This window comes from Miscanthus floridulus, chromosome 2 (assembly GCF_019320115.1).
Source record: "Miscanthus floridulus cultivar M001 chromosome 2, ASM1932011v1, whole genome shotgun sequence".
In the NCBI taxonomy this organism is placed as follows: domain Eukaryota; kingdom Viridiplantae; phylum Streptophyta; class Magnoliopsida; order Poales; family Poaceae; genus Miscanthus; species Miscanthus floridulus.
This window is the reverse complement of record NC_089581.1, coordinates 50,878,646-50,904,995: the sequence shown is the minus strand read 5'-3', so window position 1 is coordinate 50,904,995 and position 26,350 is coordinate 50,878,646. Positions and strand designations below refer to the sequence as shown.

General features: G+C 44.9%; 1 non-coding gene and 1 pseudogene across 1 annotated transcript; one reads left to right on the top strand and one right to left on the bottom strand.

Annotated features, from left to right (window-relative positions):
* Window positions 1–2,216: 2,216 nt before the first annotated feature.
* LOC136536529 (protein MIZU-KUSSEI 1-like) lies at window positions 2,217–3,779 on the top strand (annotated as a pseudogene).
* An 8,579-nt stretch (window positions 3,780–12,358) lies between these two features.
* On the bottom strand, window positions 12,359–12,465 carry LOC136540990 (small nucleolar RNA R71). The gene has a single exon (XR_010780106.1). It is a non-coding gene; the product is annotated as a small nucleolar RNA R71 (small nucleolar RNA).
* Window positions 12,466–26,350: the final 13,885 nt, after the last annotated feature.

The following is a 26,350-nucleotide window of genomic DNA, read 5'->3' as shown; positions in this document are numbered from 1 at the left end:
CGCAGTGAGGACAGGCGGCAGCTTGCGCTGTGCCGTGCTGGTGCTGCAGCAGCGGCCCCGTGAGCTGTGGTGGGAGTAATGACAATGTCCGTCCCGGAGGCCGGAGGCGGAGCGGAGCTGCATGCTTCGCATCTCGAGGCCGCAAAAAAGTCTCTGTCCTCGTAAATGCCGGGCCGGACAGGCAGGGCAGGCTGCCTTGGTGTGCGAGACCTCGCGTCGCCTTCCGTGCGGCGCGGGAGTGGTCGGCTCGACTCTCGAGCGCGCGCCGGCGCCGGCGCCGGCGCAGGCGGACCGAATCATTTTGCAATCGATTACCTGCCTGCCTGGGCGTGGGCGTGTGGGCGTGGAGCCGGGGACGATCCTGACGCCGCTTTCCCGTCTACAGTAGGTATAGCTTGGCGTGGCCTCCTTCTTGGGGGTTGTTTAGTTCCCAAATTCCTGAATTTGGCGCTATGTAAAAAGAAGATTTCCCGTCATATCAAACTTATGGTACATGCATGAAGTACTAAATGTAGACGAAATAAAAAACTAATTGCACAGTTTGATTGTACTTTGCGAGACGAACGTTTTGAGCCTAATTAGTCAATGATTGGGCAATTATTAACAAATACAAACGAAATGCTACGGTGCACTACAGTGTCACAAAGTGAATTTAGCGGCGCCAATTCCGACCAACTAAACAAGGCTAGACTGGAATCGCAGGCCGCAGATCCTTTTGAACGGCCGAACCCTCCACGGCTCCCCGGCGTCGGCGCTCTCGCATTTCTTGGAGTTCTTTCTTCTTCGTGCTTCTTCTCTCTCTTCCAGGCTTGGTTTCTGTTTCAGCCTCTCTTTTCTCGATGATAGTTTTTGTTTGTTTCAGCTAGTGCATAACAATGTCTCACGCACGTTTCATCTTTAAGTACTCCATTCAGTCGTGAATATCATTCTGAATATTGTTATATCCTATAAAGCTGTAAAGCACACCTTTGATTACTATTGTTACAATATACGTATACTTATAAGAGCAACTCCGGCCAAGAGATTAGGTAAAATTAGACTATAAACTGTAAAATTTAGCCATTAGTAAAATAGAAAAACCTCTCTAAAAAAATAGAGTTCTACAACAGCTTAGGTAAATTTTTCATTGTCCATATGTATCAGCTATCCCGATATATTGATTCCAACACTAAAGGCATTGCTTCTGTGGTGGTGATGTCTAGTTCCTTTTGTTTTTTGACTTTAAAGAACATGTTTCTGTTTCTATGAATCCAAATGCCAGATCAGATCACAGGCAGCAACCCGTAGGGCGACAACGATATACTACGGCCTAAAAGTATTGGATCATTGTCTTATGCCACCTTTTTAAAAAACAAACAGGGCACCGTAAAGTGCCCATCCATTATATTATATAGAGTTAAATGCACCAGAGATTCATTAACTTGTGAGGAAGTTTCAGTTGAGTCCATCAACTTTTAAAGTGGCTTTTTGGGTCCATAAACTTTTAAAATAGTTCACTACAGTCCATACCTATTTATTTAACCTTAAATTTAAAGCACATTTATAAAAAAACCCCTACCTTTCTTTATCTTCCGCGCTTGTCCCCCCTGCCCACCTGACACGGATGCAAACGCATGGCGGGGCTCTGGGCTCTGGCTCTCTGATCTGCGCGCTGCACTGCATGCTGCCTCCGACCGTCTCCATGCATGCATGCACCATTCCGTCCCTTGTCGCATGGCATGCAATGCACGAAAATGTGACCCATCTTTTTCAGGCTCTGCATGGCCTGCGGTGCCGCTCCATGCACAAGCATCTGCCGCTGCTACGAGTGATGGATGTGTGTGTGTGATCCTGTTCGCGGCCGGCCGTGGGTGGGAGAGACGGAGCGTGTAGGGACGATCGTGTAGTAGCTCCTGTTGTCCTGACCGGTCGATCTAGATTTTGTTTTGCGTACACAAGTACCGTTAGTTTGGGGCATGTAGATATTGATGGATCGTGGCAGACCAAAAGGGGGCCGGGCTAGCACAAGCGTCTTCGATGCTGCCGTTTCCAGAAACGGTCGCACAGTGGCGTTCGCCAGTTCATAAGTGGGCAAGTGGCGAGACATGCCGCGCATGCAGGGCTCGAGCGCGCAGGGCTAAACACGTGTGTTCCGGCCGCAAACCACCTGGCCAAGGCCGCGGGACGTAGCCAGCCACCGAGGCCCCTAGCTATCCGTGGAGGTCGCAGCGCGTGACATGCGCGCGCCCGGATGGGACAAACGGCCGGGCCGCTGGATTGTTAGACGACGGCCGGGCGATTAGCTAGCTAGGGCGGCGGCGACGTGGATCTTTTGCTTTCATTCATGGTACACCTCATGAAAAACATGTAGTTATTGCACGGCCGGCTCACCACCGGGTGGAGCTGCCCCGACCCGCACAGCGTCTCCGGGATGACGCCGGTGAGGCGGTTCGACGATAGGTTCATGAGGATGGCCGTGTGGAGCTGCCCCGACGCGCACAACGTCTTCGGGATGACGCCGGTGAGGCGGTTCGACGACAGGTCGACGAGCCGGAGCGGCGCGCTTGCGCCGAGCCCCGCGAGGACGCGGCCCGTGAGGTTGTTCATGAACAGCTACACCATCTCCAGGCGCGGCAGCACGGCGATGAAGTCCGGCACCGGGCCGTGGAGCCGGTTCAGGAACAGGTTGAGCAGCCTGAGCGAGGTGAGCGACGCCAGCGAGCGAGGGACCTCGCCCGTGAGCGCGTTGTTGGAGAGGTCCAGCGCGGTGAGCGACGTGAGGTTGCCGAGCTCCGGCGGGATGGGCCCGGAGAGCTAGTTCGTGTGGAGGAACAGCGTGTCGAGCGATGCTAGCGCACCGAGCTACGCGGGTACCCGCCCCGTGAGGCCGCAGTTGGAGACGTCTAGCACGGTGAGGCTGCGCAGGCGGGATGCCGCCGTCGACTGCGCGATGAGCTGCGCAGTCGTCGGACTCGAGCTCGCTGCTATCGCAGCTCATCGCGCGTTCCTCCTTCGGTGGAGCCGCGTCGTCCCGGCACTGACTCACGGGCACGCTCTTCGGCTACCGCGACGGCCGCGTGTCGCTGTCGTTGCAGCAGAACGCGCGGTGCCAGCCCACGCTGATCGTGGAGCTGGCGCTCCCAACGCACGCGCTGCTCCGCGAGCTCGGCGCCCACGCGGGCGCTCGCATCGTGCTGGAGGTCGAGAAGCGCGCGGAGCAGAGCGGTGAGGCCGACGGCGCCCTCGACGGCAACCAGGCCATCGCCGGCGTCTGCGAGGGCGGCGGCGCCAACGGCTTCAGGCACAGCCACAACGACGGGTGGGTGCTGGAGGAGCTCATGTGGACCATGTTCTGCAACGGCAAGAGGGTGGGGTACGCGGTGCGGCGGGAGCCCACCGAGGAGGACATCGCCGTGTTGGAGACGCTGTGGGCCGTCACCATGGGCGGCGGCGTGCTCCCCGGCAGGTCGGACATGGACGGCCCCGACGGCGAGATGGCGTACATGCGAGGGAGCTTCGAGCACACCGTCGGGTCCCGGGACTCGGAGTGGCTCTACATGGTCGGACCGCCTGGGGGCGACTGCCCGGAGCTCGCCATCTTCTTCGTTAGGCTATGAATGAACCAAACGAACGAACGAACGTACGAACTACGGTGTACACGTCGCGCTCGTGGTGTCTAATCTCTCGCTCTTTCTCTCGTCTGGTCTCGTTCGTTGTTCAGCCGCAGCTAGCGTCGTCAAAAATATTCATTGCCCCATCAAAAGATTATTGTATCACGCAAAAAAACAGAACACGAAAGAGTCTGGACGTTCATTGCTAGTATGACAGGTCACATCGTCGATCGACCACCACGGACATGCATGTAACCTGCAGGGCGCAGCAGCACTGCATACCGCAGCAGGGGCCATTGGCTAGCACTAGCAGTCGCCTGCTCCCTGCTCCATGCTGCCGGCCGGCTGTGCCTGTGCCTGTGCCTGTGCCTGGGCTCTGCATGCATGAACCGATCGAAACGATGCACGCATACAGAGGCGCTGCATGGATGGACGGCGGCTGTCCAGACTGCAGAGGCGCTCGGCTTAGACGCCGACGTGCATGCATCATGCAGTGCATGCATGCGTGTGTGCGGCATTGGACCTCACGATGACTGAAGGGTGAGCGCGTAGACGATAAAAAAAGTAGGGGGTTTTCTACAAATGTGCTTTGAATTTAAGGTTAAATAAATAGGTATGGACTGCAGTGAACCATTTTAAAAGTTTAAGGACCCAAAAAGCCACTTTGAAAATTGATAGACCCAACTGAAACATCCTCACAAGTTAATGGATCTCTGGTGCATTTAACTCTATTATATAATATAGTACGAGTAAACAATACCTCAAATCAATAGATCACTGTCGAGTCTAAACCCTATAGGTCATTACCAGAATTGAATCTGGCAACAAGCAATTAGTAGATGGGCGTAGATGGGCAACATGCAACAGACAATTAGTTCATTTCCTTTATTTCATTGCATCTTTTTTTAAAAAAGAGAAGAAAACTCCCAACTTTAGGTATGAGGTTGATATAATCTTTCACTCTGGAGATGATGAATAGTTGCTCTATTGATTTTTTGCAAGTGTCCAATAATTTACAATTTGATACTCTCCTTAGTTGAGTTTGTTGGCGAAAAATGATCTTGCCTTGAAGCTAAAACTTTGTGGGATGCAAATGCTAGAGCCAAATCTAGGTTGTTGTGGGGGGTTGATAAGTTCCTAAATGGTGAGAAATCTACCAAAGCCAAATAATGTTGTTACAATGATGCAAAAACTTTCTACATATGCTACTTGTTATTGTATTGAGTTTTGTTAAGCCTTGTGCCCTAGTAAGGGAAATTTCATGCTTTCACAATGGAGATCATGTGCACGTACTCCACCCAAATATGCTATAATCTTATACAGATAGTAAGCAAAAACATGTATTTCCATCTTCTAGTCAAATAAAGACTATATATTCAGTGATCTCTCTCCATAAAAGTTCAAAAGAGACATGGGCTATGCAAAAATATGCGATGAAAAAGAAAACTAAATAAAAATGAGAAAGGATGAGAAAACGGAAAAGAAAAGAAAGATAGCCATGATCTTAAAAATAAAAAGTGGAGATCAGAGAGATCTCTTCAAAAGGAGTCAAGTTTACATTGACACTTGCACATCTTGATTGATAGATTGTATGACGTATTCCTCCATGGATCCATTGTTTGAATTTACAATATATGCAATGCAAGTATGCCTCTCAATCATCCTGTACCCATGAACTCCACATAAGCTTTACAGATAGGAACTTAAGCTTTATTTGCAAAATTCGTAAAATATCTTGGAGAATCATACCAAACAAATGATGGGAGAACAAGCAACCTGTCTAACTATAAGCCCCATGAGGACTATGGTAAAATGGGTGAGTATTAAACTGTACATAGAGTGTTAAATTCGAAAGATAGTGTCAAATTGTACATAGATACTCATGATGCAACTCATCCATAAATCCTAAGTCTTAGTCTTTGCTCGTGAGCAAAGGACAAGCTTGGGGGAGCTTGTTGATGCTCACTAAATGATCAGTTGACACAACATATTCATAAAGTGAAGGTACCAACATCATAGTAATATTTTGTTTTCCAATAATGTGTTCCACTTGTATTTGGAAGGTGTGACATTTCAGGAACACACGAACAAAAAGGGAGCATTGGGGGCCTACCTAGAGGAGTGCCCAACTTGGCTCTAGTGCCAAACAAGCTCAATCCATGGCACAAGCTAGGAAACACACATTTGAGAAATCTTCCACATTGATTCCATGACAGTTTGATCTAAGGGATGCCAAGTATCATTACAAGGATTGAATGGCCCACCAACCATGCAAGGGAGCACATTCTATCAGAATAACCACCTTGGATGATACCTGTCCACCAATTTGGAGAAACTCTACCAAGCGTAGGATCAAAGAGTGGTGGATTCCACGGTCACCTGACTTCATAGGGGGTCAATATATTGACCCCTCTAGGCATAGTTACTGCATCTCCTTTCACTACAAGTACCCCCTTGCTCAATTCACTATAAATACAAGTGTTGGCACCAATTTTAGAACACACCACAAGGAATCACTCTAGTTACTCTCTCTTTAGTTTAGGTTAGCTTAGTTGGGAGTTGGAGTCAAGTCGAGCCTTGCTAGGGTTCCAGAAGTAGTCTTTAGGAGTCTGGTATGCCTCTTGTATCTTTATCTTTGTAAGACATTTCAAGTTATCAATATATTACCTTTTACTTACTTTGGTACTTCACTTGAGCACTACTTACTTGTTGTAGTAGTATTGATCCCTAGTTAGACCATAGTGCTATAATCTTAGATTTGTTTAGAATAATTAACTACTGTAGTTTTTCAAAGTAGAGGCGGTTGGAAAGCCTCTATATAGAGGCGGTTCTGCTAGTCGCCTATACTTTTCTGCCTCTGCAAATCACTGATTTGTAGAGGCGGATGCCCAACCGCCTTTAGTAATGGTATTTGTAGAGGCGGTTGAGAAAGTGAACCGCCTCTACAAATCTATTTGTAGAAGCGACACAATACAAAGCCGTCTCTGCACATACCTTTTACAGAGGCGGCTGTTGTTCCACAACCATCTCTATTTTTCATTTCTGGCATACCACTAATATGCTCTTTCTCGTTCTAGAAACTTGGTCTATTCCAAAACATACACACAACCAAAAGGTCCAATTCTAGAAACATACACATAGATAAACATACATACAACTAGTTAATAGATGGCATGATAGACATCTAGAACCTCCAGATTAATAGTTAATAATAGATAGCAAGATATAATAGATGTCATCTATACAAGTCTAGTTGTTCCAACCATGCATGTTCCTCATGCATGCAGCCACTTCAAGTACCAAGTATCTGCCACAACTACATCATGTGGCGACACTACTACATCATGCGCTCAGCCACCACTACATCATGGACAACCACCACTATACATCCAAAAGAACTAACACTAGTTTCCAAAAGAACCAACACTAGCTAGTAGACCACGTACTTCATTTCTTGCGAGGGGCCTGTTGGCGGTCCTTAATGACCATATTCGACCGCCAATTAAGATACGAACAAAGGATAAACTAGCATGATTACTCACATATGTTATTTATATTGACTCATTTCCACATGTATTGGAGAATCATTGTTTTACAGGGCATATACATGAAACACATGGAAATGGAGTCAAAAGGTGCAATCAGGCAAAGCGTAAAGCAGACTTAGCCAAAGAATTACAAAGCAGCCCATACAACTGCCAAATATGGGCCAAGCACCGGCATAGAAGTGGCCCAGGGCCACTTAGGAAACGACCACGTGAGGGCAGTGGTGAAGCGGGCCAGCCAGGGGTGCGGCCACACCGTCCCTAGCTCCGCTCGGCCCACCTTTCTCTGGTGGTGCAATCAATGCACGTAGGAGGCGGTTTGGGAGGTTTCCATGTTTATCTCCACCGAAACTGATCTCTAGCTAGTATAAAGATAGGGGGAGAGCTCCCTCTCAACACACACACCACAACTTAACAGCTTCTCTCCCTCTATTTGTATTCTTTTTACTATTTTTAGTTGTTAGAGTTAGGCAAGAAGCTTCATTGGAGAGCTTGAACCTTGGAGTATTCTTAGTATGAATAATATTAAGGATTCTTCTATGTTTTTGCTCTCATATTATCAATATAGCTATATTTATAAAATATGTAGCACCCGGTTTTAAGAACAAAACCAGATATGCACCATATATGAGCCTAGAAAGTCAAATCTCACATATAGCTACAAATAAGGGTAATATCAAAAGACAATGCTCAATATATAACGTACTTAGTATAAAGGATATAACCTTAGATAGCAAATAGCAGAAAGACAACTCTAATCTTTGGGTGAAGACTCCAATCCACAGGGACAACTGACTTGTTGATCACAAGTCTAACTCCTCTGGACTAGCAATCTGGTACCCATCCAGGATTTTTTCAAAGATTTAAAAAGTAAAACAAGCGTAAGTACATGTCGTACTCAACAAATATAACATGGGGTTCATGAGGCTCAAAAGGCTGACACTGGTTAACTGCGATGAGCTTTTAATGAGTCATCTTTTAGCAATTGGGTGGCAACAAGTTTATTCACAAGCCCATATAAACGCATGATCAGGTAAACATGAATAATGAATAGCATAAACAGTAATAATTAATGAGCATCTTTCTCATCAGTGTTCATTATCTATTTTGTAAGGGTTCTAAGGCCGCTCATGGCCATAAGCATGGTTGATATACTAGTTTTACACTATGCAGAGGTTGTACACTTTCACTGTGAGTTGTGATTTACCCTTTCACCCGAGGTAGCTAATCTCTTAACCCACTTCTAAGGAAGGTCAGCAGGGTTTACTATGAAGCCTTTCAAAGGTTCGTCTAACAAGTTAGGGCCATTAGATTCACTCAGCAAATAGATGTAGGGCCCCCCTTCCTGATGGCACAACGACGCACAGCCTATACATAAGGGGACAGAGGCCGCACTATACCCAATTCGGCAAGCCATTCTTGCACCAATAAAGGTAACCACTAACAAGCTAGAAAAGGTCCTTATATTGAGCTAAAGCCAGAGCAATGTAGCCCTCACAGTACTATAAGTCTCGGATGTTCGCTTACAGATAAGTCCTTAGGGAGAGGAATCTAGAGCACCATAAAAATAACACAACGCTCTAGCCCTCCAGTTCCATGTTGCTAAAAAACATCTTTTAGTGTTTATTGCATATACCATTAGTCAAGTTACAAGATCATGGTCTTTAATTGAGCACTAGGATCATACTACCCAATGCATATCCCATTTGAGACAAGGTATAAGTTCAATTCTAGGGAATCCCTATCAAGGTGACACATGCAATATGAATTAAATGTATTAAAGTTGATAGGAAACAAGGATGATCCCATGCTTTACTTGCCTTAAAACTCTGATCTTCTTCTTTTGATTTGTAGCCTCCAAAGAACTGCTTCTTGATCACCACGTAAAACTCACCGACTGGACAAGATCATAAAGCACCACCCAAGCATCCATGCAATCATACACGAAGCAAACAATAGATCTAAATTAGAACAGTACACCAAACATAAGAAACAACAACTGAAAAGGTTTTAAAGATGTTCTACACGTTACTACAAACACACAGACGTGAAAAACACTCTAATCAGAGCTATAACAAAAAAGTTATGAATTAAACAAGATTTCCTTTAATAAAATAATAGATTAAATCTAACCTCGAATTTCAAAAGTTGAAAATATATTTAACAGTAGCTTGAACATGTAGACTATGCAATTATGGATCTAACGCAACTTGAATGGATCAAATCAGAGTTAAAACAGAGATTTTATGGCCTAATGAAGATAGTGGCAATTTTATAAACAGATGGAACTTGATTTTTGAATTTAAAATAATTAAAATCTGATTTTAAACCGGCCAAGGACTGTGGATACTATTTTATCAAAAGGCAGGGGCTCTTTAGAAAAACTGCAGGGATGGTGGGTTCTATAATAGAAAAGGGCAGGGGCTCTTATGCAAAATTACCCGCGAAGGGGTACTGGCCGATCTGGATCGTTGGATTGAGATTGGATGGTGGGAATTAGATCCAGCAGGATGGAGAGAGGTTGCCAGCCAAAACAAGGAACCAGCACGGTGGAGGACATGGCCAGCGGCGAGGGACCTCACCGGCGCACACGAAACCGATCCTAGAGACCAAGATTTGACACGGGGATTGGACGGAGAGAAAGAGGAGAGAACTACGAATTGGCTAGGCATCTTACTAGGGCGCGGAGCAGACAGAAGCGGTGCATGGCTCGGCGGGGCAATGGCCGATGATGGCGCTAGGGTTCCACGGTGGTGTGGTGATTTGGTGACTTGGAGAGGCGGCTGCAGCTCCGAGGCTCAGGATAGGAGGCGACGTTGGCTCGGGCTTCAGTATTTATGGCTGGAAGCGACTTGGGACGCAAGGTAAAGGGGGGAGGTGTGAGCGGCACGGTCTCCGACTTGGTGGCGGTGGAGAGTCCGGCCTAACTACACGAGGTAGGAAAAGGGCCTGACATGCGGGCCCAGCATGTCATCGACAGAGAGAGGAGAGGAGACGTGTGGCGCGTTGCCACGGCTAAAGCTAGGCCTACGGACAAGATTGGGCCTACGACCAGGAGAGAGAAAGAGAGGAAGGAGAGAGCGCTTGGGCTGGCGCCAAAAGGAGAGAAAGGGGAAAAGAGAACTAGGCTAGAAGCAATGGGCCCATGAGGGAGAAGGAAGTGAGGGAGAGGAGAAGAGAGAGTAGGCCGGCTGCCACTGAGCTGGGCCAAATAGAGGGGAGAGGGGGAGAGAGTTTTCTTTCTTCTTTTCTTTTTTTGATTTGATTTTCCAAATTCATTTTCAAATAAGGTTTGAATTTATTTGAACTTTGAACCAAATCAAATTCAAATAGTATTTGAAATATACTTTTCAATGCCAATAGAAATGAGCAATTTTGGTAGGCTTTCAAAAATAAATTTCACAACTTTTTAAATTCTTTTATTTTCCAATTCTTTTTCTTTTCTTTTCTTTTATTTCAATGCCATTTCGAAACCATTTTCAAAAGTGATTTGAATTCATTTTGAATTTTGGATTCTACCTCTCATTGCAATAAATCAAATACATCGGCATGTATGCACATCCATGTTGCTACTCCTTATGATGAATTTTAATATAATGAAAAATATTCTTTTTCCTATATTTCATGAGCACTAAAACAAGTATTTAAATCAATTTAACTTTATTTTAGAAAAGGCAAAATTTATGGTGTTACAAGAGCTATGTTCTTATGTTATTAATTTAGCATATAGAACTTTATGCTTAATCTTTCATTCAACATACATGTTTAGACCAAGACCTAAGTTGAGGTGGTGAGTTCTACTTTAAGATTAGTTTTGGTCATTATTTACTTGCGGGTTCATCGTTCGTCCTTGCAATGAATACTCTAGTAAAGGGCCCTGACGAAGATGGATAACCCTGCGCAACGCTAGTAGTAGTCGATAGCGTAGACATGATGTCTAGAATAGAGGTTATATTTGTTTGCCTCATACTCCACGGTTGAGGGGTAGACAACAGGTGGTGACAACCCTATCCATCTCTTGTAATCCCCCACGTTCGGGTATGACATAGAGCTATAGGCCGGCATCACTTGGCAGACCAGGTGTGATCCTGTGCCCAAAGTAAGTTTATAGTGACCAAAGCTATCTTAACTTAGGATCTCTAATCTTAGAAACTCATGTATTTGTATGATCATCTGCTCATCTTAGCACAACTATATAAGATAAGCCTGCTCCAGTTTAGATATACTCTTTTATTCTTTCTTTTATCTTTATTCTTGAGATTGGCTTGAGTGTGTGCGTCACACTATCCAATATTTATCCTGGGTTACCCCTGTTATGAACTTTGGTCTATTATACAGTCATGTTATCTTATCCATGTCCCTACTAGAGACTTTTACACCATGCCTTCCGATCCTTTGGGAAAATATAAATGAAAGATACTCTAATACTTTCGGGTGAAATGCTACAATGATATATCCGTGCGCTTGCGGAATATTTCTGTATGCGTTCAGAAATATCGTCAATGGTATTTCTTGGTGGCGTCGCTAGGAAACCCAAATCTTAGTGATGTCGCTAAGAAATGCCAACAATCATTTCTGGTGCCGTTGTCGGGGAAGACACTGGTTAAAAGAATCTATTAGGACATGTTCATGATAATATGCATGTGTAGTAGCCATGGCTCATAACATGATAACTTTGCTTGTTTTCTCCTGTTGTGGATGAAAATAGGATACTGTTAGACTAGTTTTGATTTGCCAATGAACTTCACCAAAAACCTAGAGGCACTCCTAAGGAAGAACCGGTCTTGTGTTGTTTTCTCTTCTGCCACTCCACCAACAAACAAACCAGTCACCCCCACACCATCTGCTACTACCGCTATGGCCCAAAAGACACTGCGCAAGTACTCTGCCCCCACTATTGCCAATGTTTTCGTTGGGCCTACTGTCAACATGGGCAACACGAACTTGAACTGAAGACCAGCCTAATCATAATGGTGCAGGCCAGTCCGTTCTACGAACTGCCTAGTGAGGATTCCAATGCTCATCTACAACACTTCCTGGAGCTATGTGACACCGTCGCCATGAAGGATATCACACCTGATATCATCAGACTCTGTCTATTTCCCATTCTCCCTCCTAGGTAGGGCAAAATAGTGGTTCTACAAGGACCGGGAAGTTGTCAACACATGGAACAAGTGTTCCACTGCATTCCTCATGAAGTTCTTCCCGATAGGTAAAACGAATGCCCTTCGAGGAAGAATTTCCAATTTCTTGCAGATAGCATCAGAATCCATCCCAGAAGCATGGGAGAGGCTACAAGAATACATATTTGCCTGCCTACACTATGGGATGGAAAATTGGCTAGTCCTTCAAAACTCCTACAACAGGCTAACTTCCACATCCAAAGCCCACATAGATGCTGCTGTCGGAGGAGCCTTCTTCTCACTCACAGTCAGCGGAGCTACGGCTCTCATTAAGAAGATGGTCTCCAACCAGGGATGGAGTGCAGACAGACCCGAACCCAAAAAGACAGCATGCATACCATGGAGGAAACAGATATGCTGGCCGCAAAATTGGATCTCTTAATAAAACGCTTGGACAAACATGATGCCATAAAAGGAGCAACCTATGGTACCGTCCAATCACTCTACTCACATATACCATGCGAAGTGTGCAAAAATTTTGAACACTCGAGGAGCAACTACCTCGAAACCCACAAAGATGCGTGGTACAACAACAATGGGTTATGTCCACAAGGAGATCAAGGGTGGAATCAATCGCACCCACAATATCAGGAAGGTGAGTCTACTTATACTTCAAATTTTGCAAATCAACCTTCCTTGGAAGATCTTATGTTAAGGCAGGTTCAAATGAATCAAAACTTGACAATGAAACTTACCTCTAACAATGAAATTTTTGAAAACATTAATTCAAAATTAGAAGGCTTAGCCTTTTCCTTCAAAATCAATGATCACGCTTTATTAAATATCGAAACATAGTTACAACAAGACTTACATCTATTACAAAGCATACTAAAAATATTCTATATCTTCTCTTTGGGTCTCCATAATCCACAGGGACAATTGACTGGGGGAGCACTCGCCTAATACTCATGGAACTTCTCGGGTAACTCATCACTTGAACCACCATCTGGTACCCATCCAGGATTTTTGTTGATTGTAAAGCAAGTGTGAGCGCACCTTACTCAATAAGTATAACAAAGGGGTTCATGAAGGCTCAAAGGCTTGACACTATTTGACTATGGTTAGCAATTTTAGTTTGTCATATTTTATTAAACCTGAGTCACTACTTTAGTCATAAACCAACCCATGTTGAAGTAATATTAGTCAATACTAACATCATTCCCAAACCATCCAAGTCACCACTAATCAAGAAGGATTCAGGCCACTTGTGTCTGTGAGCACAACTGATATATTAGTTCAAAGAGATATGTTTTCAAGGAGCAAAGTAGAATTAGGTTAGCCGCCATATATATATCCACCACATATATCCATACACATGCACATCTTGATTTGATTGTATGACTTAACTCTCTTTGGATCCTTTGCTTGACCTTACAATATATACATTGCAAGTATGCTCTTGTTTTATCCCTACCTATGAACTCCACAAAGGCTCTAGGAAGAAAAGGCAACAATAAGATACGCCTTGGAGAGGATCCACAAATACCACATATAAAAAAGAGTTTAGAGAGCAAGGATCCAAAAATACCACATATAGAGGGATGTGAGAGTGTCATACAATGGAATCTCCAAATTTTATTTTGAAAACTTATAAAAAACTCTGGAACAATGGTGGAGCAAAGGACTTGGGACATAGTGCTTGACTTGATCATTCTATCTTTTAATTTCTCAAGACCCAAGTGAAGGCTAAGAAGCCCCATGGTTGAAGGTAATATGGGTAGGTTTGAAAGTTAGATCAATTTATTCTAATCTGAACGAGAATTTTTGATTGAACACATGTGTACTTTTGAGGCATGAATGCATTGTAGCAACTCTTGATCCATTGTTCAAGTTTAACTTTGCTCAGGGACTAGCAAAGGGTAAGTGTGGGAGAACTTATTGATGGATGTTAATGTCAATTATAAACCCTCAATATAACCTGCATATATACTTAATTTCATCACCAAACATAGGTTTAGGGGTTTAAACTAATAAATTCCACGTGTTTTGGTGAATATGTAAATGCAGGAGGATTTATCTAGATAGATATAGACAAAGTTCTTGAGCCAACCATCTATATTTTCTTCATCACCATAGCGTTCCTTCTCTGACTCCTCCCACGGCAGCAGCGACGCTGGGAGAAGGCCTTCAAGATTGGGTACTATCGGTATCTAGACACAGCGGGGGCTGCTCGATCTAGGTGCTAGTGGAAGTTTTGCAATTAAGGGGGTTCACTTATTTGGGCAAGCCAAGGGGTACCAAAATCACTTTGGTATCCCTAGTTTGGTATCTGACATGCGCAGGGCCACTAGGAAGGTGATATGTCTATATGTATAGTTGCCACCTTTCTTCCCTGCATATTATCGCACCCAGTTTTCCAAAGAATACCAAGCGCTAACTATATGTGTGTCCAGAATGTCCACACGACACATAGCGACAAATATGAAGATTATCAAAGATAATGCTTTATTAAATATCGAAACATAGTTACAACAAGACTTACATCTATTACAAAGCATACTAAAAAATATTCTATATCTTCTCTTTGGGTCTCCATAATGCATAGGGACAATTGACTGGGGGAGCACTCGCCTAATACTCATGGAACTTCTCGGGTAACTCATCACTTGAACCATCATCTGGTACTCATCCGGGATTTTTGTTGATTGTAAAGCAAGTGTGAGCGCACCTTACTCAACAAGTATAAGAAAGGGGTTCATGAAGGCTCAAAGGCTTGCCACTGTTTGACTACGGTTAACAATTTTAGTTTGTCATATTTTATTAAACCTGAGTCACTACTTTAGTGATAAACCAACCCATGTTGAAGTAATATTAGTCAATACTAACATCATTCCCAAACCATCCAAGTCACCACTAATCAAGAAGGATCTAGGGCGCTTGTGTCTATGAGCACAGCTGATATATTAGTTCAAAGAGATATGTTTTCAAGGAGCAAAGTAGAATTAGGTTAGCCACCATATATATATCCACCACATATATCCATACACATGCACATCTTGATTTGATTGTATGACTTAACTCTCTTTGGATCATTTGCTTGACCTTACAATATATACATTGCAAGTATGCTCTTGTTTTATCCCTACCTATGAACTCCACAAAGGCTCTAGGAAGAAAAGGCAACAATAAGATACGCCTTGGAGAGGATCCACAAATACCACATATAAAAGAGAGTTTAGAGAGTGAAGATCCAAAAATACCACATATAGAGGGATATGAGAGTGTCATACAATGGAATCTCTGAATTTTATTTTGAAAACTTATAAAAAACTCTAGAACAATGGTGGAGCAAAGGACTTGGGACATATTGCTTGACTTGATCATTCTATCTTTTAATTTCTCAAGACCCAAGTGAAGGCTAAGAAGCCCCATGGTTGAAGGTAATATGGGTAGGTTTAAAAGTCAGATCAGTTTATTCTAATCCGAACAAGAATTTTTTATTGAACACATGTGTACTTTTGAGGCATGAAAGCATTGTAGCAACTCTTGATCTATTGTTCAAGTTTAACTTTGCTCAGAGACTAGCAAAGGGTAAGTGTGGGAGAACTTGTTGACGGTTGTTAATGTCAATTATAAACCATCAATATAACTTGCATATATACTTAATTCCATCACCAAATATAGGTTTAGGGGTTTCAACTAATGAATTCCATGAGTTTTAGTGAATATGTGAATGCAGGAGGATTTATCCAGAAAACCATCCCTAGGACCATCGTCATACTCTCCAAACAAGCAAACCAACATCAACAAGAGATTCAACTCATGAAACCTACGGAAAACAACTCCAGACGGGGTCAAGAAGCTTCCACCGGAGGGTGGGGCCCACCTGTCACTAGGATAGGCCAGCCGGCCCCACCTGTAGGCTGGTCGGCATATGGGGTCCATGTGTCACCCTCTCCTTTTTATGTCGGTTTCCCCCCTACTCCATCTCCCCTATATATAGAAGCCCTACCCCCCTCCCTTAGGGCCATCCTAAAACCCTAATTCATATCATCCTCATCAGGATTAGAGCCAGCTCTCAAGATGTAGATGTAGAATAGCTCTAGTTGAGAGTGAGGGAGAGTTGAGTCATGCTCAGGTTCTGGAGAAATCTTCAGAGGTCAGGTATATCTTTGTATCTCACCTTTGCATGTGTATGGTTAGTATGGTTATCATACCTTAACATAGGATCTCCGCTTGCATCAAGTGTTGTAGTTATCATATGTGACTAGAGTAGTAATCCGTATTATAGACATGGTGTCTAGACTATAGGTTACCTAAGATTGCGCTGAATCCTACGGTTAGTTGTGGTAGCCCTAGGGGTGACAGCTTTGTCAAGCCGTTGTAATCCACCACATTAGGATTGGTGTTCGTAGAGCTTTAGGTAGCCTTCCCCCAACTATGCTTTCTCACCTCCCTCGAGAGTTGGTGTCGACAGAATATCGTTGGTAGTCCTCTAAGGGGTATCCTACGAAGGTAGATTGATTGTCAGAGAAGCGTGAGATCAAGAACAAGAAGGCAATAGAAACACATGAGTTATACAGGTTCAGGCCATCAGTATGACGTAATACCCTACTCATGTGGTCTGTTGGTTTGTATTAGCTATCGTATGATATTGCGTGAGTTTGGAGGGGGTCCCTGCCTGCTTTATATAGTCCAGGGAGTAGGGTTACAAGTCAGTTAGATCTAAGAGATAACCAGAAAGTAATAACTGATTACAGGAATCTTGGGATCATACATATCCTAACATATCTCGTAGTATCTTCAAGATATCTTCCAGATGTCTTGCGGGAGGCGTCGAGTAGAGTCGTGCCCCGCAAGACTTCATCCTGTGGGCTGGGCCACCCCTGAGGGCGCAGCCCATGTGGTCCGCCATGGGTATCCAGGGCTATACCCCCCATAGTTGGAAAGGTATTGTTGCTCCAAAGTGTTATTGTATGTGATCGCTATATCTACCCATGAATTAGTTATACCCTATAGAACCAAAGTAATAGAGAAGTATTTAGGAACCTTGAACTCACCCGTTGTCCTCTCAACTTAGCTAGACTGCTCCTTTATTTTACCATGGAATTCTCTTATGTGTGTTATTATTCATAAATCCTATCATTTTCAACACTTACCCCCACTTTAGTTTAGTCGGTATAATAGTTAGTAGATACATGATGGTTAACTATCAACTTCTTTAACCATTGTTTCCCTGTGGATAAATACGATACTCTAGAATATTCCCGGGTGAAAGCTACAGCGGTATCCGTGTGCTTGTGGATTTATCTGTGTGTATTTAAAAATACCAACAACACACACCACAACTCAAGAGCCTCTCTCCCTTCATTTGTATTCTTTTTACTATTTTTACTTGTTGGAGTTAGGCAAGAAGCTTCATTGGAGAGCTTGAACCTTGCATTATTCTTGGTATGAATAATATTAAGGATGCTTCTATGTTTTTGCTCTCATATTATCAATATAGCTATATTTATGAAATAGAGCTAAGTTCTTATGTTATTAATTTAGCATATATAACTTTATGCTTAATCTTTCATACAACATACATGTTTATACCAAGACCTAAGTTGAGGTGGTGAGTTCTATTTTAAGATTAGTTTTGGTCATTATTTACTTGTGGGTTCGTCGTTTGTCCTTGCGATGAATACTCTAGTAGAGGGCCCTGATGAAGACGGATAACCCTACGTGACGCTGTAGTAGTAGTCGATAGCGTAGACATGGTGTGTAGGCTAGAGGCTACCTTCATTTTCTTTGTACTCTGTGGTTGAGGGTTAGGCGGCAGGTGGTGATAGCCCTGTCCATCCTTTGTAATCCCCCATGTTCGGGTACTGCGTAGAGCTACAGGCCGGCATCAGTTGGCAGACCAGGTGCGATCTGGTGCCCGAAGTAAGTTTATAGTGACCCAAGCTATCTTAACTTAGGATCTCTAATCTTAGAAACTCATGTATTTGTATGATCATCTGCTCATCTTAGCATTGCTATATAAGATTATTAGCATTGTTGTGCAGGTTAATAATCAGGCCTTGAAAGTATTGGAATTCATCATGGGCTGTTCTAGACATGGGAAGGTGAAAAAGTTCTAGACTGTCATTAGTGATGAGCACCTTCTTGATGCTTTGCTTTGGTGCCATTAAAAAAATACAACACACAGCTAAAACTGCTACATTTATTTTAGATGAGGACAAAGGTTATCAGCCATGTATTTTTCAAGCCTACACAAGACAACAAGAGTATGCCAAATCGTCTGAAGAAAAATTCACATGCAAGGGCGGCTTTCTTATTTACTTGCATCATATGTTAGTACATATTGCTACTTTAGATTGTGCCAAAAAGTCTGATGTGAGGTCACTTATTACTAGAACATAGAGGTTGAAAATATAATTAGAGCATTGTTTTTAGGATATAGACCTTTGCATACACCTTCCCGGTTAAGCTAAGGTAACTAGCCCAACACAGAAGAAAGAACGAGGGGAAACAATAGAGAATTGGGGCTTGGGTCTTGGGCTTTTTACAAGGAAAGGAGTACGCGCAGACACCCTCACCCCCAACAATTCTCGCATGCACATACTATACCTGCATCAATATTCAAGATCAAACCATGAATTAAACAATCCGATTAGATCAATTGGATCATATGTTTCAATCTCTATGGGCACACTTGTGTAAAAAAACTATTAGATAGATGCTTGCGACACTACGACCATGCAATAGCCCCACATGCAAGCAAACATATGTTTTTTTCTAATTCTTGGTGTACTTTAATACATTTTTTATGAGTTTTAAAATATTTGAAAACAATCATCAGCGGTGATTGACCTAAAAATTTATTTTCATGGACAATCAATGTAATAAAACTAGTAAATTTTAGAGACACTATGTCATATGTCCGATGAGAGGCCTATGGGCCACCTCATCGCAACAAAGCCTCGGCCAAGGCGCCCTATCGGACCCAAAGCAGACTCGGCGTGATCAGTACCTATGGGCACTGTAGCGACACTAGTACTGTTCGCTCACGGTACTGTAGCACCAACATGAGGAGATTGATTAAGATAGGAGTTTGGTTTGTTTAGGAAAGGAGGATCCAATCTATAAGGATATCTCCCGTAGTTGCTTGGAACACAAGTCCCATAGGGACTATAAATATAGGGGAGATGTAATCGATCTAATCTATGCAAGAATAGAGCTATTGCTCTTCCTCTATCCCTCTCCCTCTATATATATATATATATATTGTGCCACCTCCTCCTCTTCTCCCTTGCACTGCCCCCTCTTCCTCCCCTAAACCCTAGCCACCTCCATCACAACCGCCTCCCAACCAGCCTCTTACACTAGTATTCAAAGACCAGATCAATCCGATGGCCACCACCACTAGGATCATCGATATAGACATCGTCTGCAATAACATCTACAACATCATCGGGCGTTTTTTTGAGGAACTGACCAACCACCTTGATCAACAAGATCAGAACCCTCAACCAGAAATCACCACTCTGGCGATCGTGTATAAAGTAGGAGCACCACAAACAACGCTAATAATTAGCACACTCGACACCAAAATCAGCCCCATTTTTGTTCCTACAGATGCATCTAAATGTTCTTCGGATGGAGGATCCACGGCCACCAATTTTTATGAGATGCATCATAAGTTCATCAAACTGGACTCACGCCTACACGCCATCGAGCAAGCACGCGGCCACGGAGATGCCGTCATCACCGACATCCAAACCAGATTGGATCAAAAAGATGCTATCAACAACCGTCAAGCTGAGACCAAGCAAGTCATGATTTCCATCGACAAATCCTTCTTCAACAGCAAGATGGAGGAAAACAACTAATCCAGTACACCGACGATCATCAAGGAGGTGTCAAACAACATGTTCGCAATGCCATCAGCACCATAGCCATCCTTGCTGCCATGCCCCAGCACTTTGGGCCGACTACCAGCAAGCCCACCGGCTGTCCAGCGAGCTCAAGCCAGCTGTCATCCTCTCATGTCGGCCACCTAGCCAACCGCGCAATAGACACCTACTCCACCACTGCAGAGCACAGTCCTCTCGGCAACGCCACCACTACAGCCAACCGTCATGGCCCAACTAACAACACCAACATCGACCATGGCTCTGGTCACCTTTGGCTACATCAACAACCTCTAGTATGCATCCTCTCATCTGACAGAAGGCACACAACATTGGTACATGTGCCTCACGTAGGACAAAGTAGTGATGGATTGGGCGTTCTTCGCTCGCTACGTCAATGAGCACTTCAGACCCCCTACCCGATGTAATCCTTGGGTGAGCCCACGTCTCTACGCAAGATCAGCACCGCCGATGACTACACCGAGCACTTCCTGGCACACATGGCTCGTGCTGGAGCCTTGGACGAGCAGCAGCAAGTGAACACCTACACCGCCGGGCTACTCAAACCATTGAAGACCAACATCAAGTTCCAGAACCCGCAGGACATGGAGATGTCCATGTCCATTGCTAGGGCATATGAACAACACCTATCGGTGATCTCCAACACCAACAAGTCCATGACCTCCAAGTTGGCCAACCGACCGCTACCCTTGAATGCTCCTCTATCGACACCTCAGATACTGGGAACTTCAACAGCAACACCATCAGATGCACCACTACGCCCCTTCAAGTGCCTTACTTCTAAGGAGATGGCAGAGCACCGCTGATTGGGGCTATACTTCAACTCTGATGAGCCCTTCATCCACTGCCTCAAGTGCAAGCATCTCTTCGACCTCACGACCATCAATGACTACGACGCCGATGACGTCAACAACAACCTCCTCATGATGTTAGGTACAACACAGTCCATTGTTCGTAGCTGCCACCCAATGTACCTTGCAGGAGCGGTGCGGGGCACCGTCACCCACATGTTGGTCGACACGGGCGCCAAGCACAACGTCATCGACATCAACTTCGCTTGTCCCATTGGCCTCCTCGAGTAGCGCATCAATACCACGATCCTAGTTGGCAGCGGCAACGAAGTGTCGTGTCGAGCGGCATCATTCAGCGTCCCACTCCGCATTGACGCGAAGACCTTCCAGAGCAACACATTCCTCCTCAACATTGGCAACGACATCAACATCATCCTAGGCACGCTTGGGTTGCTAGACCTTGGTCGTCTAACATGGGACTTTACCACCATGGAGGTGCAATACTACCGCAACAGGTGCCCCATCTCCTTCACCACCATCCTTCCTCGACATACTCCACAGACAGTCCTCACCCTACCAGCACCGCCGCCTATCACATTGGCACCACGGGAGCAGCCAACACCACCACTGGCACCATCATGCCACCTCTCCACATCATGAATTAGGTGAGCTAGTTCCATCTCACCAACGCCCTCGACTACGTTAGCACCATCGATGCAGTCTTCAGCCATCTTTGTCGTGTCATACTCCAACTATAGGAACTATGCCACATCGTCCTCACCATTGGCAATGGCACGATCGCTCCAGCATGGTCTATTGACCAAGGCCTGCTCTTCTTCGATGGGCGCATCTACATCCCAGTGACCAGACCTGTTGGAGGCGCTCCTACTCGGCAGACCATCACACATGAGGTACCTCACTCTCTGCTGCCACCCAGCGATAGTGCCTAAGCATAATGTCTGTAACACCCCTGGTGTTATGAGCTTTCTTAGCACCGAGATTTAGGTCCGAGAGGGATTAGCCTAACAAGTTTTCAGGTTTTAAAATTTTATAACACACGTGAAATGATAAGCGAATCCTATGTGACTCACTTTTGTGGACTCAAATAAATATCCAAGTTAACTTACTTGGTGCGTAAAAGTGCTAATGAAAATCCTAACGAGAAAAATGGGATAAGTCGTTTTAATTGTTTGGCATGAAAAATAATTTATATAAACAAAAATAAAATATAACTTGTGTGTAGTACTTAAGTAAAGATGATGAGCAAGTGGTGTAGTTGAAGATGCAACTTTAATTTGTGAAAACAAATGTTGTTAACTAGTGTTCTGAGGAGCTCAAAAATCAAATTTGAAGTTAAGGTAAGCTCTTTTCGTTAAGTTGGCAAACACTTGAACTTACATTTAAAGTGCCATTTTTAGCAAATTATATTGAGCAAAATAGTTAAAAAGTGCTTAAGTATTTCATTCCTATGGTTTAGTATGAAGTATGGGCTATCGCATGTAGTATTTCTTGGTTGAAGTTACTGAGGCATAGACCTCTTAAAAATTTCCCAAACTTCGTTGGAACGCGCAAGATCATGTCGTGGGCGCTCCGTTCATGAACCAGCGCTCAGCGTGATGAACCCTCGTTGGCACCTCTCTATCTCCCTCGATGCTCACACTCCGGTCATGCTCGTTGTTTGGACGAGAAGCCCTTAGGGTCTACTAGAATCTTGAGCTCGGGTTTTAATCTCAACTGGGCTCTAAGCGGTTGGTTTTGATGCTTTAAAATTCGTGCATAGCACATTGTCTGGCCGTTTAGCCTGGAGTGCGCGGTCACCGCATTTTGGTGCGCGTCGTGGTTGCACTTGGCCGTGCATACGCGTGGCCATAGGTGGGTGGGGGCCACCCTCGGCCTAGCCATGGCGTGGCCATGGCTTGGCCATCTCTGGCTATGGCGCCTGCTACTAGCCAATGACCTCAGCATCTCCCTTAGCCACCGCTACCGCCCTACCGTGTGGCTGCCCCACCCGCTACCCCCCTGTCGTGCGTACATGGCACACCCACGACACTAACACTTGGTCATGCTCGTAGCCGTGGCTCCCATGTGCGCATAACCGTACCACAATAGCCATACCACCCTAATCGCCCTGGCCTTTATGAACGTCACGCCAAGAGCAGGCCCACCCCCCTCTTTTTCCCTCCCCTATAGTTTCCGTTGTCACGACGTCGTCCTCGATCTAGCAGGAGAGGTCATCTCAGGTCAATTCAATGCATCCACAACCTTGCCATTAACCCACCCAGCTACCCATCCCCACCCCGCCTAGAATGGCGCCTGGTCGAGCTTCAATTTTGGAGTTTCCCCACCATCGAGCCATTAAGGCCATGATCGGCCGCTGTGGGTGGCAACCCCCTCCAGTTACCGTTTGGGCTCAACCAGTTACACCAATGGCCTCATCCTAACTCCTTCTCCACCCTGCGTGCACCAGTGGAACTGCTACTTCTTCTCTGACGCCGCTGACGTGGCCATATCCGTCGCGGCTCATCGCCGAGCTCACCGCGCGTACGTGGCTAGCCTTGCTCGGGGTGACCCTGGTCGAACCATCACCACGAGCAAGCTCGCTGTAAGCTCATCATGCTCACTCATTCTTGTGTTAGTCCTCTGGTGGCTCTAGCTCATCGTATCAGTCACGCCGCCACTATGGATAGCTGCTCGCCGCTGCAGCTCATGCCAGTGCGTCTTTGAGCCCCTAGATGCCACCCATCTTAGCGTGTTTAGCCATAGAAGGTGACCGATCCGCTAAATGGGTCTGCGTAGGCCCCTGGTGGCCAGCGTGGACGCCCAGTGCCACCGCTCGCCACGTCGCCGTGCATAGGGTGGCCGGCGGTGCGTGCGGTGAAATTTAGAAAAATCCAGGGGGTTAAGTGAAGTCGCCAGAGAAAGGAAGAAATAGTATTAGGACCTAGTCGTGGTTTGGGAAAAGTCTAAGGGCTCATTTGCTAAAGGTGCTAGCACGGGCTCCCCACCGTGGGTCGTCTCGCGCGTGGGCCGCGTCCCGTGCTGGGCCGCCGGGCTGCTGGGCCGAATGGTTGCCACTGGCCCTTTTTCTTTTCTAAGCATTTTCGAATTTAGCTTCTAAGGTCAACTTGTAAATTCAATATAAAATTGTATAGTTAACTAAAAATTATAAAACCAATTTTGTTAGGTTCCTAAAATCATCATATATCTACTAGTATATTTTGTTCGCATAGTTTTATAATATTTTTAGGAGTTATCTAATTAATTTAAAATGCTTAATATTATAAGATATAAACTTGTAGGAATTATTGTGATAAATTAGTGATAAATTAGTGATTGTGATAAATTAGTGATAGTGTAGGAACTATAGGACCCGGTAGAAGTCGAGTGATTACATGTCACTCGCGGGAGATAGGAAAGATATTATTGTTGTTATTATATTACTATCACATGGAATATATATGAATGATAATTGAAGACCGGGTGGAATGGTACTTTGGATCTAGACTGGTTAGGCATTCAAGCGAGGCTTGGATTGCACTTGTTCCGCCTGTGTCGATTGAGGACCGTCCATTGCTGTGGATGGTAGTCAGGTCATAGACTTATTATCCTGAGCACATACTTGCTTATGGGAGCGGGAAGGCTCGTTACGCTCTTATCGTGGGTTCTGGCTCTTTTTGGATTGACTGATTGGAGACGAAAAAAAGTGGAGGTCTAAGCACCATGCTAAGACCGGGTCTCAAGTGTGGAGGCTTGGAGTCCAAGTTTGGATGGGGACCTAGACCCCTCGACATAATGGAATGGGTTGGTCTTGTTTGTGCCTGGGGTACAAACGGGGCGTGTGTTTCGGGATACCCAGCTGGGACACATTGATTCATGAATCACCATTTCTATAAGACGGTACCGACTTAGCTATGGTCTAGCACCGTAGTAAGAACTGGAACTTGAAAGGTGATAAAATGATTCTGATTGCTTACCACCTGCTTGAAAGTAGTATAGATGCTTACATAGAATGGTTAGTTAATGAACTAATGATGACTGCTAATAAAATTAAATATAAGGATGCACATTTAGTAATACTTCCACAGATGCAATAACCCATAAGCCAAATAAGCCTTGCATATCCTTGAAGTCTTTTATTTTCCTCCTGTCGGGTAAGTCTTGCTGAGTACAATCAAGTACTCAGGGTTTTATTCCCCCTGTTGTAGATGATCGGAGGATACTTAGAGCTGACTCTTATGTGTGGAAACCTCCTGGTAGACTTAGAGAGGATTCCTTCATGCTATGACCGTAGTGTTTATTTATAACCCTCACTAAAGGTTTTTATAAGAAAAGATGTAAAATCTGGTAGCATCTCTTGTATATAAATGTCCACTACGTTAATGCTCTACCATGTCATTAAATTAATCTATGTTTCCACTGTAACTCTGATAACATTATTATATTCTGCTGTTATAATCAATTGAGATAATATTATGTTACTATAATCAAGTGGTGTAAGAAATGACTTAAGAATGTTGTAAGTTGTATTCTCTAATTTATGATCCTAATGGAAAAATATGGATTTTTGAGTTCTCCCTTGGGGTGTGCTTGACGAAACTGCGTAGTTTAGTGTCGTCTCTTGAGTACTTAGTGTCTAATGGAAGACAAGTACTCTTGGGAGGCATTAGATTAGACGGTTCTGCCACAATGTCGGCCCCTCAGGTATTCTGTTGGGCTAGGCATGGCCACAGGGCACGCTCTCCTCCACTGCAGTGATCTTCTTGGACGACTTGGGTCGCCAACTCCTCCGTGTTGACAACATCTACATCAGCCTGCGACCCAACTCCGACTGCCCTCGACTTTCCCCGGATGAGTTCCACGGGGGCGACCTTAGGGTCGGCACCATCCTGGACTTGATGACGACGCCACCTTCACGCTCCACCTTAACCATCTAGCGCCAAGTACCTAGCTACATCTTGCCCAATGTCGCCAAAGGGATCCACGACTTCGCTGCACCACCATGAGAGATACTCCACTTTTCCATCAACACCGCCATGCAGCAGGATCCCTGGGAGTTGGGGTCATGGACCATACAGCTACTACCTCCATGGCCACATCGGCCACCTCCTCTACTGCCTCGAGTTCACCATCAATCGCACGAGGGACAACGTGATCTGAGCTGACCTAGTTCGCGGTCGCCTCCTCGTCCGCATTGAGGCCATCCTACCAGGGCAAGCCTTTCCACCAGACAGCATCAACGATTGGGCCTTGCTTCAGCGCGAGGATGCGCTGAGTGGTGAAGTGGGGGTGATGTCATACGTCTGACGAGAGGCCTATGGGCCCCTGCATCACAACAAGACCTCAGGCAAGGTGCCAAAGCAGACCCGGTGTGAACAGTACCCC